Here is a 17,918-nt window from a genome sequence, read left to right on the forward strand (position 1 = left end):
GAACCATAACTATACCATGAATACGAATCCTCAGTCTTTAGTTTTTCCTTTGCCACTCATTACACATGAATCATTAATGGTCATCAGAATATTTTCAATAAGATATTGGAGAAATTTAACCAGTTTTCATTAAGAATCAGATTGTAAGCTAACATTTGTGTATACTGAAATGCATTGACTTGCTGTAACATACAACTGTACTGAACAGTTCAGATTTGTGTAGACATTGCGACAAAAAACACCTCATATCTATACTAAGGAGAAATAATGACTTATACAGATAACAGGCATGTAGCAAACATTATCCCTATTTTATAGTACTGAGCAAACATTATCCCTGTTTTATTGTACTAGGATGGCAAAAGAATAATTAAATATGACTACCAATGGTTTGGTCATTGAAGTGGTAGAAAATTACATCAAAATAAAACTGTGTGAGCCTTAAATCCTGGGAATCAGAACACTTCTGTCCCAGTAACTATTTCCAACATAAAATTCCATTTCTTTATGCTCCACAGACGGAGTCGTTCTAGTAATTCAAACATAATAATTTTTTCTGATAATTTTTCCTTTTCCAGTTACACAGTAGATCAAATGCATGTTAAGAACAAGATTATGACATAAAGTATTTTCATATTTGATAGTAAATCAATGTCTATCCAGTGATTTTCACATAATAGACATAGTAACAGGTCAAACCAAATGAGAATACATATATAAGGGAACAAACAGTCTAACCTAATTGTAACCACATCTCAGTTGTAAAGTAATAAATTGTCTCTATAACAACACAGATATATTAAGTACACTTCACATCAACTCTGCACATTTTCTCAACTTTCACAAAGTCATCAGCACAATGAGAGTATGTCATCATCATCACAGTGGGAGTATCACATCCACAATGTAAAATAACAGAACCTCATTATAACTATACAGACATGATAAGTAAATATTACACAACTCTCCTCATAGTTTTTACTCTGGTTGTATTATTAAACCACACATTATTAAACCCACCTAAAGTTTGTACTCGTATCCAGATAACCAGAAAAAATTCAGCTTGCTTAGTATAAAATATGTGCACCAGTTCCTTTTGGCATCCAGTCTCTATTTGTCCAAACCAGAAAGTGGATGGGGGTGAATTTGTACCAAAGAGTAAGAGAGGATGTGACTTAAAAAGGAAAGAGTCACACCAGCTCAGAGGCTCGCGTTCGCCACCCCCAAATTGCAAAATGAGCTTGCAACCTCCTGAGGAAAATTTCGTTAGAATTATTTGAGGCTGTCATCATTTGAAATAGTAACTGTTCTTAGTGTTCTCACACAGTTTTTATGCTTGTCACTATATGTTTCATCAGATTCATAGCTTTGATAGAATCACAATATTTTTGAACATAATCTGTTGGATATTTAATATCCATACCACACAAACAGTCAGTCACGTCATCTGCTTTTTCATTAAAAGTTTCATGTAATAGCCAGCCGTGGTGGCCAAGCAGTTCCAGGCGCCTCAGTCTAGAACTGCGCGACCACTACGGTCACAGATTCAAATCATGCCTCAGGCGTGGATGTGTGGGTGGACCTTAGGTTAGTTAGGTTTAAGCAGTTCTAAGTTCTAGAGAACTGATGACCTCAGATGTTACGTCCCATAGTGCTCAGAGCCATTTGAACCATTTTTCATGTAATAAATCCTGTTCCTTCACATTGAATGACCATATACTAAATTACTCTGTTCATAATTTACTGGTACACATTGGCAAAGCACTAAATGATGAATCTTAAGTTAAAAAATGGATATCATTTTGAAAATACTGGTTACCAAAAATAATTGAAATTGGTGTTGTTTTGTTCTTTCACACTCTTAAGTTAAGTGTCTTGTCAAGATATAGACTTGTGTCTTACAAAACACACACTGAATACCCTAGGATAGTAGAAGGATCCTAACTGCTCTTACTAACTAGACAGGACAGTAAAAGGGAAGTGGTTCCAGAAAATAAATATGGAGTCACTGGCTGGGCAAGGCACTATATGCCACATGTTGTATCTATGAAAGTACCACAGATCCCCTACCTGTTAAATTTCGCTACAAAACTACGGAAAAAATGCTTCTGAGAGTATGTTCACCCCCAGATGTTGCCTCGACTATACAGTGCACAGAATGTATTGTCGACTATTTCAACTCCTCAAATCACTATTTAATTCGTAATTGATGATGGAGATAAGAATTCAAAAAAAAAGTTAAAATATTCAGTGATAACAAAAATGAAAATAAATTTCCTCTTATTGGTTATTTCACTTTCACTGGGTTAAAGTGCTCACAGTACAGTTTGCTAAAGTATCAGTATTATCTTGACTGTGTAAAGTAAGATGCATAACAAATAAATTTCCAATGGTATGTCAAATATCAAAGAACAAATATCATGATGCTAAACAGGTGATAAAGGTTATCTGCTCAATTTCAACTGTGTCATGTTCCTCCAAATAACAACAAATTCAAATGGTCCTTCATAAAATCAAACAATCCCCAATCTGTGCCAGGTAAAAGCATACACAAATGTTCAAATATACTCTTTCCAACCCTCACTCTATGAATAAACAAAATATAGGTAAAAATATTCAAATATTCACATATAAAAGAAATATGAATGTAAACTACTAAAGATATTTCTCACTTGTCAGTGTTTGTATTTACAAAAAGCAGTGGAAATTAATTGAGCTTTTTATGAGTTGTAATTTTCTTTCAATTAGTATTTTCTTGACTACTGGATCAAAGTATTCATAGCGTGGCATGACAAGGTGTACAACATGGGTTTTTCTGTGTGACATAGAGTGAACATTCTTCAACACAAGTTTACTATTTGCTGGTTTTTTATTTGGTTTTGTGATACTTTCATTAACTAGGTAATTGTTTTTGCAAAACTCCCTCAAATCTGTCTGCAAGCTACTGATTTCAACACACACACACACACACTCTCTCTTCCTTCACTACTTGTACACACTCAGTAATTGAGTTACTATTAGATGCCTGTTCCAAATTTCAAAAACAACTTTCCTTTCCTACATACACATTTTGACAAATTTCATTAATGGTTTCAAACTTCCGGCCACTATGGTTACCTCTGTCATCATAGTCACTAACTATTTTGACCACTTTATCACAATCACTACCTTTTATTACAGATTCAACACATTTACTAATCATATTATCACCAGGAGACTGTTCTATATTTTTCATAGTAATTTTACCATTTGAGAACACACTTTGACAAATTTCACTTAAGACGTTACACTTTTGATCACCATACTGACATTTGCTACTATAGTTATTGACTACATTTAATACTCTGTCACTAATTAGATCTTCTTTTCCATTTTCACAAACACATTCAGACACAACACCATTAACACCAACTGGTAACATTAATCTATCAGGCAGTGCTCTACTGGTTTCTAACTCATTACTCAAACACACACCAGAAATTACAGAATCATTCAGCATCAAATCATCAACTTTAACTTCTACATATATCATCCCATCTAGTTCTGTAAGTACCATATCATCATCAACATCATTATCATCATCATCTGAAACACTCTTATTGGAAACATTATCATCACACTTAATATTATTTTCAACACCAAACTCATCTCTCTCTTCACACACTTCTTCAACAACTTCAACACTGTGACTACTGTGTTCTACCACATCCTCATTTTCCTGTCTATTATCTACTGCAGTTTCATCTGGAATTACTCTGTCATTCTCACTTCCATTGCCTCTCACATGAACATCAGCTTACACAAATACACCACCAGTATCAGCATTTTCCCCCATTTCACAGTCACTCAACATTCTCACCGAACCATACTCATCAGATCTGTTCTCATCACTATCAACAACTACTACTACATTACTATTGTTAAATAAATTTGTCAATGTGTGTTCTTCTAATTCAAATTCCGATTTTTTTTTACTTTTTCGTCGATCTTTTGTTTTCATATAAAAAAAATTCCCAAAATTCCCTATCAAACTTCACTCTACTTACGTCAGGTTGTATTCTGGGTACAAAATTTTGATACGTTCTATTTGTTCTGCCTCTTCCCCTTCTGCAATTACTACGATGTGCTTGATTGTAATTCTACATCTACATCTACATCTACATCCATACTCCGCAAGCCACCTGACGGTGTGTGGCGGAGGGTACCCTGAGTACCTCTATTGGTTCTCCCTTCTATTCCAGTCTCGTATTATTCGTGGAAAGAAAGATTGTTGGTATGCCTCTGTGTGGGCTCTAATCTCTCTGATTTTATCCTCATGGTCTCTTCACGAAATATACGTAGGAGGGAGCAATATACTGCTTGACTCTTCGGTGAAGGTATGTTCTCGAAACTTTAAACAAAAGCCCGTACCTAGCTACTGAGCATCTCTCCTGCAGAGTCTTCCACTGGAGTTTATCTATCATCTCTGTAACGCTTTCGCGATTACTAAATGATCCTGTAACGAAGCGCGCTGCTCTCCGTTGGATCTTCTCTCTCTCTTCTATCAACCCTATCTGGTACGGATCCTACACTGCTGAGCAGTATTCAAGCAGTTGGCGAACAAGCATACTGTAACCTACTTCCTTTGTTTTCGGATTGAATTTCCTTAGGATTCTTCCAATGAATCTCAGTCTGGCATCTGCTTTACCGACAATCAACTTTATATGATCATTCCATTTTAAATCACTCCTAATGTGTACTCCCAGATAATTTATGGAATTAACTGCTTCCAGTTGCTGACCTGCTATAGGGATCTGTCTTTCTATGTATTCACAGCACATTACACTTGTCTACATTGAGATTCAATTGCCATTCCCTGCACCATGCGTCAATTCGCTGCAGATCCTCCTGCATTTCAGTACAATTTTCCATTGTTACAACCTCTCGATACAGCACAGCATCATCTGCAAAAAGCCTCAGTGAACTTCCGATGTCATCCACCAGGTCATTTATGTATATTGTGAATAGCAACGGTCCTATGACACTCCCCTGCGGCACACCTGAAGTCACTCTTACTTCGGAAGACTTCTCTCCATTGAGAATGACATGCTGCGTTCTGTTATCTAGGAACTCCTCAATCCAATCACACAATTGGTCTGATAGTCCATATGCTCTTACTTTGTACATTAAACGACTGTGGGGAACTGTATTGAACGCCTTGCGGAAGTAAGAAACACGGCATCTATCTGTGAACCTGTGTCTATGGCCCTCTGAGTCTCGTGGACGAATAGCGTGAGCTGGGTTTCACACGACCGTCTTTTTCGAAACCCATGCTGATTCCTACAGAGTAGATTTCTAGTCTCCCATGTCTATTTGCCCCATTTTGCCAGGCTTCAAAAGAGGCAGGTCATAGTGTACCAGACCATTTCTTCTGTTTTCAAAATTGTTACTATTGTTTCCCTGATTTTGCCCCCACTGTTTATTTCTTGGTTCAAAATTCCTGTTCTCAGGTCTCTGCCTATCATTCTTCTCCACATTTCTTACGTCATCATTTCTAGATCTGCTATTGAAATGATCACTGTAAGCTCTGTTATTGTTAATCCTGCTATCATCAGATTTGCCATTACATCTGTCATTTCTCTCCCATGCTAAGTCCAATTTATCTATATATCTAAGAAATTGTTCAATTGTATCATCAGGTCTTTAGACAAGACTCCACTGAACCCTGTTTGGCAATGTACGTTTTAAAGCATCTATTCGGATCATTTCATCAAGTGATTTATCAAGAGGTACTTAAGTTCTTAACTGTTGTTCACAAAAGGCTTTCATGCGTCCACTACCCGGTTTGAAATTTGGCCCATTCAAAAATTCTGACTTGATTCTGGCTTGTTTAGTTTCTGACCAGAATTTGTTTATGAAAGCTCGTTCTACCTCATTAAACTACAGTTCGGGCTTAATTGCTTGGTTCGCCCACGACAAAGCCACTCCATCTAAAAACTTTTAAAAAAAATTTAATTTTCAAATTATCGCTCATTATACTTTCGAAGTTATCTTTAATCTGGAATATGAAATCAGCTGTATGTATATTGCCTTCCCCTGAAAATGTTTCTATGTTAACATTACTCCACAATGGACCGCAACTACAGAAAGATTTCACAGCAACGGAATCTTCGATTTCTTGAAATTTAGATTTGAAGTTGGCAATTTCGCCTAAACAAGTGCCTACATCATCTTTTAACTCTACGAAATTCTCATTGGCAATTTTAGTGAAATTTTGTATACTTTGGTTTGTTCCTGCGCGTTTCTTTACAAAATCTTTTTTGAGCTTTTTTAATTGTAACACTTCAACAGTAGCAACTTTTTCAAAATTTTCCACAGAATCTAGTCTCTCTTCAAATTTTTGGTATTCCGGTTCCAAGGTGACAATTTCCCATTCTATAGTCAACACATTTCTGGAAATTTTGTCTACTTTTCCCCAGCATTTTTCTAAACTATCTTTTGTCTCCTGAATTTGAGTTAGTTGTTTGTCTAATTTTTTATCGATCGAATCAAGCTTTTGATCAAGAGTGATTCAATGCTCGTCAATTGACCATTTTTGTTCATCCATCGATCGTTTTTGTTCTTCCATAAGTTGAACTAACCTATCCAAAGCTGATACGTTAGGTTCAACTCCACGAAAGGGTGAACATACACTACTGTGATCACTATCCTCTCCGATTCCATTGTCTCGATTGACTATATTGTTATCAGCAATATCTATGCTGTTTTGCAAATTTCCATTAATCTCTCTGTTATCGTCAACTTCCCTATTGTTGTTAGCAGGCCGACGTGGTCGAGCGGTTCTAGGCGCTACAGTCTGGAACCGCACGGCCGGTACGGTCACGGGTTCGAATGCTGCCTTGGGCATGGATGTGTGTGATTTCCTTAGGTCAGTTAGGTTTAAGTAGTTCTAAGTTCTAGGGGACTGATGACCTCAGAAGTTAAGTCCCATAGTGCTCAGGGGCATTTGAACCTATTGTTGTTAACTTCTCTATTGACCTCCATAATGACAAAGCAGATGAAAAACAGTTTACAAAAGTAAAAATTCAAACAAATTTTGTACTTAGAATTGCTTCTCCAAGCTGCGTTTTCACATAACTACCATTATGTCCTATGTAGTGTTACTCACTTTCTTTTCTGTCATGTTCTCGAAAAAATGGAATATTATTTCAACAAGTGGGTTAATTCTGAAAAAAAATTACAAGATTAGTTTACAGAAATACACCATATCCCAGTTCCATACACCAATTAAAACTTTTCTTAACTACTCGCAATAATGGGGTTGTTCATAGTTACTCATGATTTGCTGCAGTTGTCGGCTTGAGTACATTGAGAGTCACTGTAACACAAATACTGGAGAGCTGATTTAGTTTAATCTTGTATTAAGTTTATTCATTTTTATTATACTTTCAAAACAAAACAAAAGTATTATTCCAAAGGCAAACAATACTTACAATACAAAAGGAGCAGCTACATACTCACTGCTCAAAAACCAAAACCAAACTGACCTTCTTTGCCAATATGGCTGTAACAATTTATACTTTCGTAACAATCCTCGGCATTGTTGAAAATTATTATTTCATTAATTAACAATTTAAAATCACTTAGGTATCAAATGTTAACAATACACTTGTTATATTTACTAATTACAGAGGATTCATATCATATAAAATGTTCCTGCCAATTAACAGACTTCTACACATTAGCACAATTAAGATTCCGTAATCACTTTCATCGTAACTTTTTCACAAGTACATATTTCCGTACACCTCTATGTCAGAAATTACTGTTTATGGTTAAAATTTACGTGTTTAAATTGGTTTTTGATTAGACAGTTATGTTTCAAATAATCGCCATTTTTTTAATTAGCACTATACGAAAGAATCATTTTACAAACACTGATACATTGAATTTAAAATAACAATATTGTTTTTATTTATAAGGTAATAAACATGTAATGGAACTACTATAATACTTATTTACAATGAACACATTTCTGCACTGAAATGGTACTAAAGTTAAATTGTACTTAAACACACAGACACACACATTCACACTTATTTACAATGAACACATTACTGCACTGAAATTGTGCACAAGTTATATTGTACTTATATATCTACACACAAACACAAATCAGTTGGTTCTACTGAGAAATTCATCAATGGAGTAGAAGGAGTTGGCCACCAACAAATCATTTAGGCTACTCTTAAACTGAATTCCACTGGTTGTTAAGCTATTTATGGCTGCCGGCAAGTTCTTGAAAATGAGTGTTCCTGAATAATGCACACATTTTTGTACAAGAGTAAGTGACTTCAAATCCTTGTAAAGATTATTATTAGTAGTAGTATTGATTCCATGAATTGAGCTGTTGGTTTGAAAAAGTTCTATATTTATAATGACAAATTTCATTAAGGAATAAATAAATCCTTGTGAAGATTATTATTAGTAGTAGTATTAATTCCATGAATTGAGCTGTTGGTTTGAAAAAGTTCTACATTTATAATGACAAATTTCATTAAGGAATAAATATATTGGGAAGCAGTAGTTGGTATCCCTAGTTCCCTAAACAGGCTTCTGCATGATGTTCATGAGTTCAGAACACATATAACTCTTACTGCACATTTTTGTGCCCAGGAAACTTTGGCTTGGCTTATGAAATACTCCAAAAAATAATACCATATGACATTATGGAATGAAAGTAAGGATAGTATGCTAGCTTTTTCATTTTTTCATCCCCTGTGTCTGACATAATTAACATTGCAAATAGAGATTTGTTAAGACACTTCAGCATTTCTGTGGTGTGCTCCTCCCAGTTGAATTTATTATCCAGCTGTAATCCCAAGAACTTAACACTGTCCACTTCTTCTATCTGCTTGTCATCGTATGTTAGGCATATACTCATTGGACACCCCTTACAAGTTCTGAACTGCATGTAGTGTGTTTTTCAAAGTTTAGTGACAAAGAATTGGCTAGGAAAGGTCATTGATATACACAAGAAAAGATAAGGGCCCTAAAATGGAACCTTGTGGGACCCCACATGTAATTAGTTCCCAGTTGGATGATGCCTGATAGCTTAATACATGTCTCTTTCCTAATAAGACACTTTGTTTTCTGCCAGAGATATAAGTTTAAACCATTGTGTATTATTTCCTGTTACACCATAATATTCTAATTTACGTAAAAGGATATTGTGATTTACACAGTCTAATGCCTTTGACAGATCACTAACCATATCAGTTGCCTGCAATTTTTTGTCTTATGAATTAAGCCCATTTTCACTGTAAGTGTAGATAGCCTTGTCAATATCAGCACCCTTTAGAAATCCAAACCGCGAATTTGACAGTATGTTATTTGAGATAAGATGGTTATCAACCTGACTGTACATTACTTTTTCTAAAATTTTTGAGAATGCTGGCAAAAGTGAAATTGGACGGAAATTAGATGCTATTTCTTTATCTTTCTTCTTAAACCATGGCTTAACTTCAGCATATTTCAACCATTCAGGAAATATTCCACTGATAAACGACTGGTTACACAGATAGCTTAATATGTTACTTAACTCAGAATCACATTCTTTAATTAACGTTGTTGATATTTCATCATACCCACTACATATTTTTGATTTTAAAGATTTTATGATGGACGTTATTCCTGCTGGGGTAGTGACGGTCAAATTCATATTATGGAAGGTACTTGAAATCTCTGTTCTGAGGTATTTCATAGCAGCATCTACAGAACGTGACAACCCCATCTTGTCAGTAACAGTTATAAAATGTTTGTCAAAAAGTTCTGGAACACTACACACATCTGTCACCAATGTATCATTTACTCATAATGCTATTAGTCCCTCTTCATGTCTGGTTCTACCAGTCTCCTTCACTATATACAGGGTGTTTCAAAAATGAAACGGCAATAAAAACTAAACGAGCAGTGATAGAAATACACCGTTTGTTGAAATATGCTTGGGACAACAGTACATTTTCAGGTGGACAAACTTTCGAAATTACAGTAGTTACAATTTTCAACAACAGATGGCTCTGCAAGTGATGTGAAAGATATAGAAGACAACGCAGTCTGTGGGTGCGCCATTCTGTACGTCGTTTTTCTGCTGTAAGCGTGTGCTGTTCACGACGTGCAAGTGTGCTGTGGACAACATGGTTTATTCCTTAGAACAGAGGATTTTTCTGGTGTTGGAATTCCACCGCCTAGAACACAGTGTTGTTGCAAAAAGACGAAGTTTTCAACGGAGGTTTAATGTAACCAAAGGGCCGAAAAGCGATACAATGAAGGATCTGTTTGAAAAATATCAACGGACTGGGAACGTGACGGATGAACGTGCTGGCAAGGTAGGGCGACCGCGTACGGCAACCACAGAGGGCAACGCGCAGCTAGTGATCCAACAGCGGCCTCGGGTTTCCGTTCGCCGTGTTGCAGCTGCGGTCCAAATGACGCCAACGTCCACGTATCGTCTCATGCGCCAGCGTTTACACCTCTATCCATACAAAATTCAAACGCGACAACCCCTCAGCGCCGCTACCATTGCTGCACAAGAGACATTCGCTAACGATATAGTGCGCAGGATTGATGACGGCGATATGCATATGGGCAGCATTTGGTTTAGTGACGAAGCTTATTTTTACCTGGACGGCTTCGTCAATAAACAGAACTGGCGCATATGGGGAACCAAAACGCCCCATGTTGCAGTCCCATCGTCCCTGCATTCTCAAAAAGTACTGGTCTGGGCCGCCATTTCTTCCAAAGGAATCATTGGCCTATTTTTCAGATCCGAAACAATTACTGCATCACGCTATTTGGACATTCTTCGTGAATTTGTGGCGGTGCAAACTGCCTTAGACGACACTGCGAACACCTCGTGGTTTATGCAAGATGGTGCCCGGCCACATCGCACGGCCGACGTCTTTAATTTCCTGAATGAATATTTCGATGATCGTGTGATTGCTTTGGGCTATCTGAAACATACAGGAGGCGGCGTGGATTGGCCTCCCTATTCGCCAGACATGAACCCCTGTGACTTCTTTCTGTGGGGACACTTGAAAGACCAGGTGTACCGCCAGAATCCAGAAACAATTGAACAGCTGAAGCAGTACATCTCATCTCCATGCCAGACACGTTGTCAAAGGTTTCGGGTAATTTCATTCAGAGACTACGCCATATTATTGCTACGCATGGTGGATATGTGGAAACTATCGTACTATAGAGTTTCCTGGACCGCAGCACCATCTGTTGTTGACAATAGTAACTACTGTAATTTCGAAAGTTTGTCTGCCTGAAAATGTACTGTTGTCCCAAGCATATTGCAACAAACGGTGTATTTCTATCGCTGCTCGTTTAGTTTGTATTGCCGTTTCAAATATACCAGTCATTTTTGAAACACCCTGTACAATATTGTCTTTACTTTGTTATCTGATATGACTATCTTTTCCTTGTAATATATTTGCTTTGATGTCAATATTACAGTCTTTAATATTTTGCAGTATTTCTTGTAATGTGCTGTAGCATCAACATCAGAACTGTTTTGGATTGACAGATACAGTTTTATTCTTTTTGTTTTACAAGGTACCTCTTTTCCTTGAGTAATCCACAGCTTGATTGTAGACTTTGCTCTAACCTTAGTTAGTTTTAGGGCAAAAAAAGTGTTCAAATAAGGTAAGCACTTTATTAGCAAAAGTGTTATATTTTTCATTAATGCCATGAGCACTGTAAACATCAGTCCAGTGAATGCCTCTCAGGAGTGTCCTAAGATAATTGATTTTTGGCTTATTGATTACCCTCTTGAGCTCAGATTTAACAGATTTCATATTCTGTTCAGTATTAACATTTAACAGAAGGAACTGCATGTCATGGTCTGAGAAGCCATTGACTATTGGTTTTGTAACATAATTTTGTTCATTAGACTTTTCTATAAAGATATTATCAATGGCTGTTTGTGAGCAATTGGCTACCTAGTGGGGAACTTTACAGTGTGGATTAAGTTGAATGACAGTGCTACTAACTCAGATAAGTTTTTATTGGGAGAGTCTTTAAGGAAATCTACATTGAAATCACCAGCAATCACTGTTTCTTTGTTTTTGGTTGTTAATGGGCCAGTGCAGCTTCAAGGTGCTTTATGAACAGATTAAAGTTACCTGCAGGTGCTCAATATACACTTAATATTATGAAGGACTTTTTGTGATATTCTACTTCTGTTCCACATGCTTCCATATGCTGTTCTAGGCAAAATTTGTGAATGTCTATAATCTTAAATTTATGACAGTTCCTGATGAATGTGGCAACTTCTCCTTTCTCCATTTCTGCTCTACAAAAGTGAGATGATAACCTAAACCCTGTAACACTTAAAAGTTCTATACCAGTGGTCACATAATATTCAGAGTGGCAGATTATGTCAGTTGGGTTTGAGGAATCTAATTTATCTGTGTGTATAATTAATTCATTTATTTTATTTCTCAGTCCTCGAATATTTTGATGTAAGAAGGATAGCTGACATTTCACATTAACTAAATTAAAACTGGGTAGAGTTGAAATATCTGCTGACTGTTGAAAATTCTTATCCAATAGTGTTTATGCTGATGTAATAAGCTAGAATTATGTTTTTTGGTTTCTTTCTCAAACTGAAGGTTTGTCTGAGTCCTAACCTCTCTTAAAATTTGTTTTCTTTATGCCCTTCCTACCCTAGAAGATTGTCTTTTCCTAACACTATAACCACTGGTATTTTATCACTCATGGCAGTGCCTCTCCCCTTTAACTTTCCTGCTATTTTCTCAGCCAGTTTACCCTTTCCTTTCCTGTTGAGGTGAGAGCCATGCCTAGTATAGTCCCACCTATTGAGAGAATCAACAAGAATTGCAATCAAAACAAATATGAACTTTCGTAAGCTAAGACATTACGATACAAATCGAAAATCACAGTGTGGCGTTATATGCATATTGCTCAGAAAGAAACGACTGCCTACTTATCGTATTATGATACAGCGAGTCACATGTACACCTTTCCTCGCTGTATGCCTGAAGTAGACGCTTAACGCCTCTTTGCTCCATTTAATTTCTAGAACATGAAGTAATCGATAGAAATAATGCTTAGACAAACAGCTAGTATAAAAGAAAGTCACTGGCCAAAAAGTTTTTTCTCTGCATTTATGAAAACCTACTTGCTGAAAAACAACGCGGAAAATCCCCAACACGAAAATCTGAAATGAGCTACTAGACACCAACCAGTAAGCAAATACAAGCAGCTAACCCTGCAGTCCCCCCTTTTGCACGTGCGCGAGCTATCGGGGCCTAGAGGGTGCGAGCCGATTGACGGCAGTTCAGAACTGCTCTAATAATGTGTTTGCTAATTTTCATAGTTCACACGTTCTACAGCTAGATGGCTGTTGCGCTAGACCAGTACCGTTTGCGGCAGATCGTCGTGTAATAAAGGTTTTCACGAGCTACGTGCTGCTTGTGTCTACGAGGTGCCACCCAGTAAAAGCTCGTTTGAGCAGTTTTTGGATTCTGTAGGGGAGGAAGAGGCTACAGTACTGCAACATCAGATTATAAAACTTTACACGGAGATAGAAGAAGATAACAGACCGATAACGCTCGAGAAGGCTAGACAGGCGGAATTGCCAGGAACGAGACCAGATATAGCAAAAGAACAGAAGCTAACGTTAATAAAATACTATATCTGCCGAGGCCCTAAGTCGTCCCACTTTGGCGAGCACACTAAGCTCCAGCATTCGAACGGTGCGCTGTACGAGAACTGAGGCCAACTCGGGCATACTGGAGCTTCCGAGCTCTCGGTTGTCAAATTTATTCTAGTTATGCGATTAGCCTCTGTACACAGCAGTCATCCACTTGACAATGGCAGAGGAGATATCCGCCAAAAGCTCGTGGACAGTAAACCACTTGACGTGGCTTGAAACCCGAAAATCTTTTATTAACGGATATCACCGCGAAAGCATGCATTCGTACATAACGTACCTCTATGGGGAGGAGGCGTGGTGCATCATCAAACGCCTGGGAAAGCGGCGTGTGAAGAAGGCTCATTTACTAAGCTCGCTCACCTTCCTACAGTGCTGCCGTGATGAGAAGACGGTTCCACGTTTTGCCATCGTTAACTGTCACATCGACACCACGGCAGCCAGAAGAAGTTTTCAAAGTGCTAGCTTCGCCCTGCTGCGGGAAAGAATATATTTCACCAGAAAACAGCTCGAGACAAAAGGTGGTGAGCTTTCGGCTGTTCACCTGCAACTGACAAGGTCACTTTCTGCTTTGGATTGGGACTGGATCGATGCAGCAACAGTTGCACAGCACACGTCATCGAGACAGAGAGCATCGGAGAAGCAGAAAGGGAAATTCAGTAGGCACATGACAGCGATAAACACCGATGCAGGTGCTATGTCAGCACTTAAGAAGGGACTTAACTTTGCTCCTTCGGCGCGAAGCATCCTCTTCACTGTCATATTGAGTGGTGTCGAACAAGCGGTTAGTAAATTTTCCAAGTGATGTGGCTGAGGAAATTCGTAGAGAAACGAGCCGTATTGTTTTAAAATCCAAACCACCAGCTTCAAACACGACTAGAGCTGACCGCAGTGGCCTCCGTGCTCTCCGGAATGATCCTCTCACCGTCGTCCTAACAGCTGACGAGGGCAATGCTGCCGTCTTAATGGAACGAGCCGACTATGACGCAAAAATCATACGAACGTTGGAGGAAGACACATACCAAAAATTACCTCAGGACCCGACATCCAGAATAGTGAGGGAGGCTTCAGAGCTTCTCAAATGGTCATTGCTGGATGAGAATACTATTAAGAACCTCCTCCCCAAGACACCGAGACCGCCCACATTCTATGGTCTGCTGAATGTGCATAAGAAGGACACACCGTCGAGGTTGATAGTGAGTACTGTCGGATCGCCGACCTATAAACTTGCTAAACGTCTGGGCAGCCTCCTCTCTACGCACGTTGGGACGCTGTGGACACCATATACAGAATATGGCGGACTTCATCAATCGGATAAAAGGTCTGTGACTTGTTGAAGGGGATATTATGGTAAGCTCTGATGTGATTTCTTTATTCGTGGGTGTCCTCATCTCAGACTGTATTGACTTGCTGTCCCAGCTCTTTGACGACACCACTGTGGATTTATTTAACCACACTCTCATGTCATCATATTTCTTACACGATGGAGAATATTTTAATCAAACTGACGGCATGGCGATGGGATGTCCATTAGCTCCAGTAGTAGCCAACCTCTTTATGGAGCATTTCGAAGACATCGCCTTGGACACGGCTCGTGCAAAGCATAGCTGTTTCTATTGTTACGTCGACAATACCTTCGTCATTTGGCCACATGGACAAGAAAAGTTAGAAGAGTTCCTGGAGCACCTCAACAGCATCCACGACCACATCAACTTCACAATGGAAGTAGAGAAGGAGGGTTCCCTGCCGTTCTTGGACATGCTTGTCCGCCATAAACCCAATCGGTCTCTAGGTCATAGCGTTTACCGCAAGCCCACCTGCACGGATCGGTATCTGCACGCCACCAGCTTCCATCACCTGAGGACCTCAGTACATTGAGCTGAAACAGTCTCAGACGCTGAAAACTTACCGAGGGAATTGAGCCACTTACGCAAAGTTTTTAAGGAAAACGGTTACAACAACAAACAGATCTCACAAGCAGTGTCATCCGAGCCTCAAAGGAGGAAGGCGTCTGAAGAAGACACCGAGCAGGTTGCACTCTTACCGTTTTGTGGTTCGACAACAGGAAAGACGATGTAGGCCTCAGAAGGCAAGGAATTTACAAGATACCGTGTGGATGCGGGCAGTTCTGTGTCGGCCAGACTGTTCACACTATTGAACAGCACCGCATAGAACGTGAAAGGTGTTACTGTCTGTGCTGTCCCGAAAAGTCAGCTGTAGCAGAACCTGCTCTGGCACACCGAATTGCATTCGATGAGACGTCTATTATTAAACGGACTAATAGCTTCTGGGATAGAGTGATAAACGAGGCCATAAAGATTAGAATTTCTGACAACACCTTCAATAGAGATGGTGGATTTCAGCTGAGTACAACGTGGGATCCGGTGTTGAGTGAGCTGAAGCGGGCCCGGCAGTTGCGCGGCCAAAACATTACCATATGTGGTGCGGGACCGAGCACCAGTGACGGCACGGCTATATAAGCATGGCAGTGACAACCACATCCAGTTGACAAGGGCACAGGAGATCTCTGCCGAAAGCTCGTGGCCAGAAAACTACTTGACGCGGCTTCAAACTCGAGAATGTTTTATTAACGGATATTGCCACAAAAACATGCATTCATACATTGGCTCTACCATCAGTTGCTCAGCCGCCAGTTGCTCACTTGCTATCCCCCCCCCCCCCCTCCCCCCGCACACCCCTCGTTTGACGAATCTGTGGAAGACTGGGATGCTTATGAGAAGCACCTTTGCCAACATTTTGCAATGTTCTGCATCGACGACAAGGAGATCTGTAAGGCTTTTTTCTTATCCTGGATATCCCTTTTTATGTGTTACTCACTGAGCCAGTTAGCTCCTCTGCTGCAAGAGCCAGCATCATTTTCCTTTGATGTCCTCCTATCACCAAAAGCATATGCATGTTGTCACTGCGCATGTTGGAGTATACCAATGTTGCAAACAGCCGCAGCAGTTGTATTGAGCTTGTGTGGCCATGCTTCGTGGTCTCAGTTATAAATATTGCTTTATCACAGCTAAGTATCAGGATTCATAAGCGGAAACCATGGTCCAAGACGCAGACATTCATTTGACCTCTGATAAGGAAGGACATCAATGTGTCCTTGAGTTTGAGGAGCCTTCATTGGAAGAAGTTTCAAATCTTGTGCAGTTGTTTGAGGTTTTTGACACTGCAGGCTGCCAATTAGAGGCTCAGTGTGATGTCGCTGTCATTGACAGTTTACAGTCCCTAGCCGTGGCACAAACACGCTCACTGGGCTGCCGTGGACAAACACGTTGTTGTTAGCAGGAACAGTGAACAGCTCTTCCTTTGTGACTATCTTGTTTCGTACAGCACAAGTGGCCACCTTGCACCAGGTGGCTTGCTGTTTGCCATAAACATAAGAAGGAAAGTTACATAGTAACAGTACAGCAATCTCTAACCCCTCAGGAGTCAGTGCTGGAATCAATGGATATGGATACTCATGTAATTTTGTCATATTGTTTGTCATGTTCTGAAAGTGAGAACAAACTTTTCACTGAAGTTGCACATACAAGCCGCGACACAGAAACTGCCATGTCCCTACTCAACTCAGAGATGTCACTAGGCTTGAATCCCAACTGCTGGCACATGTTGAGCATTGTTTGGTAAGTTATAACAAACAACAGACTCCTATTAATGGCCAACACAGTTTACAAATCAGTTGTCCATTCTGTTATGTATTTGACGGTGAATGGCGTGAGTACTGAAAATTTGTGTTAGATGCCTTTTCTAAACTTTTGGTTTTCCCATAATGGATGCAATGCATCTGGTGTTGTATCAAGTGCCTTATCATGAACTAGGTTCCTTATGTTCTCAGTTTTCAGATCTGTTTGCCCCAGGGTTAGATTGAGCAAATAATTTCACAGCATACATCACCTTCAACCCCCCCCCCTCCCCCCACCTGCCATAATTTTTTTTTGGCCACAGTCAGTGCCAGTAGCTTTACATGATCAGTGGAGCTGGATTGCTTAACATCACTGGGAGTGATCGTCAGATTTCCTCAATTGCGTGGGCTACAACCTTAGTGATTGCAAAGAAAATATCTAATCAGCTTTCACTCTTTGGTAACTTCAAGATCACTGTTAATGTGCAGGCAATCATATACACTTGCTGTCTGCTTTGCCTGGAGGAGTTGCTCTCAAAGCTGTCTGGGTGTCACTTCTTT

This window comes from Schistocerca gregaria, chromosome X, assembly GCF_023897955.1.
Source record: "Schistocerca gregaria isolate iqSchGreg1 chromosome X, iqSchGreg1.2, whole genome shotgun sequence".
In the NCBI taxonomy this organism is placed as follows: domain Eukaryota; kingdom Metazoa; phylum Arthropoda; class Insecta; order Orthoptera; family Acrididae; genus Schistocerca; species Schistocerca gregaria.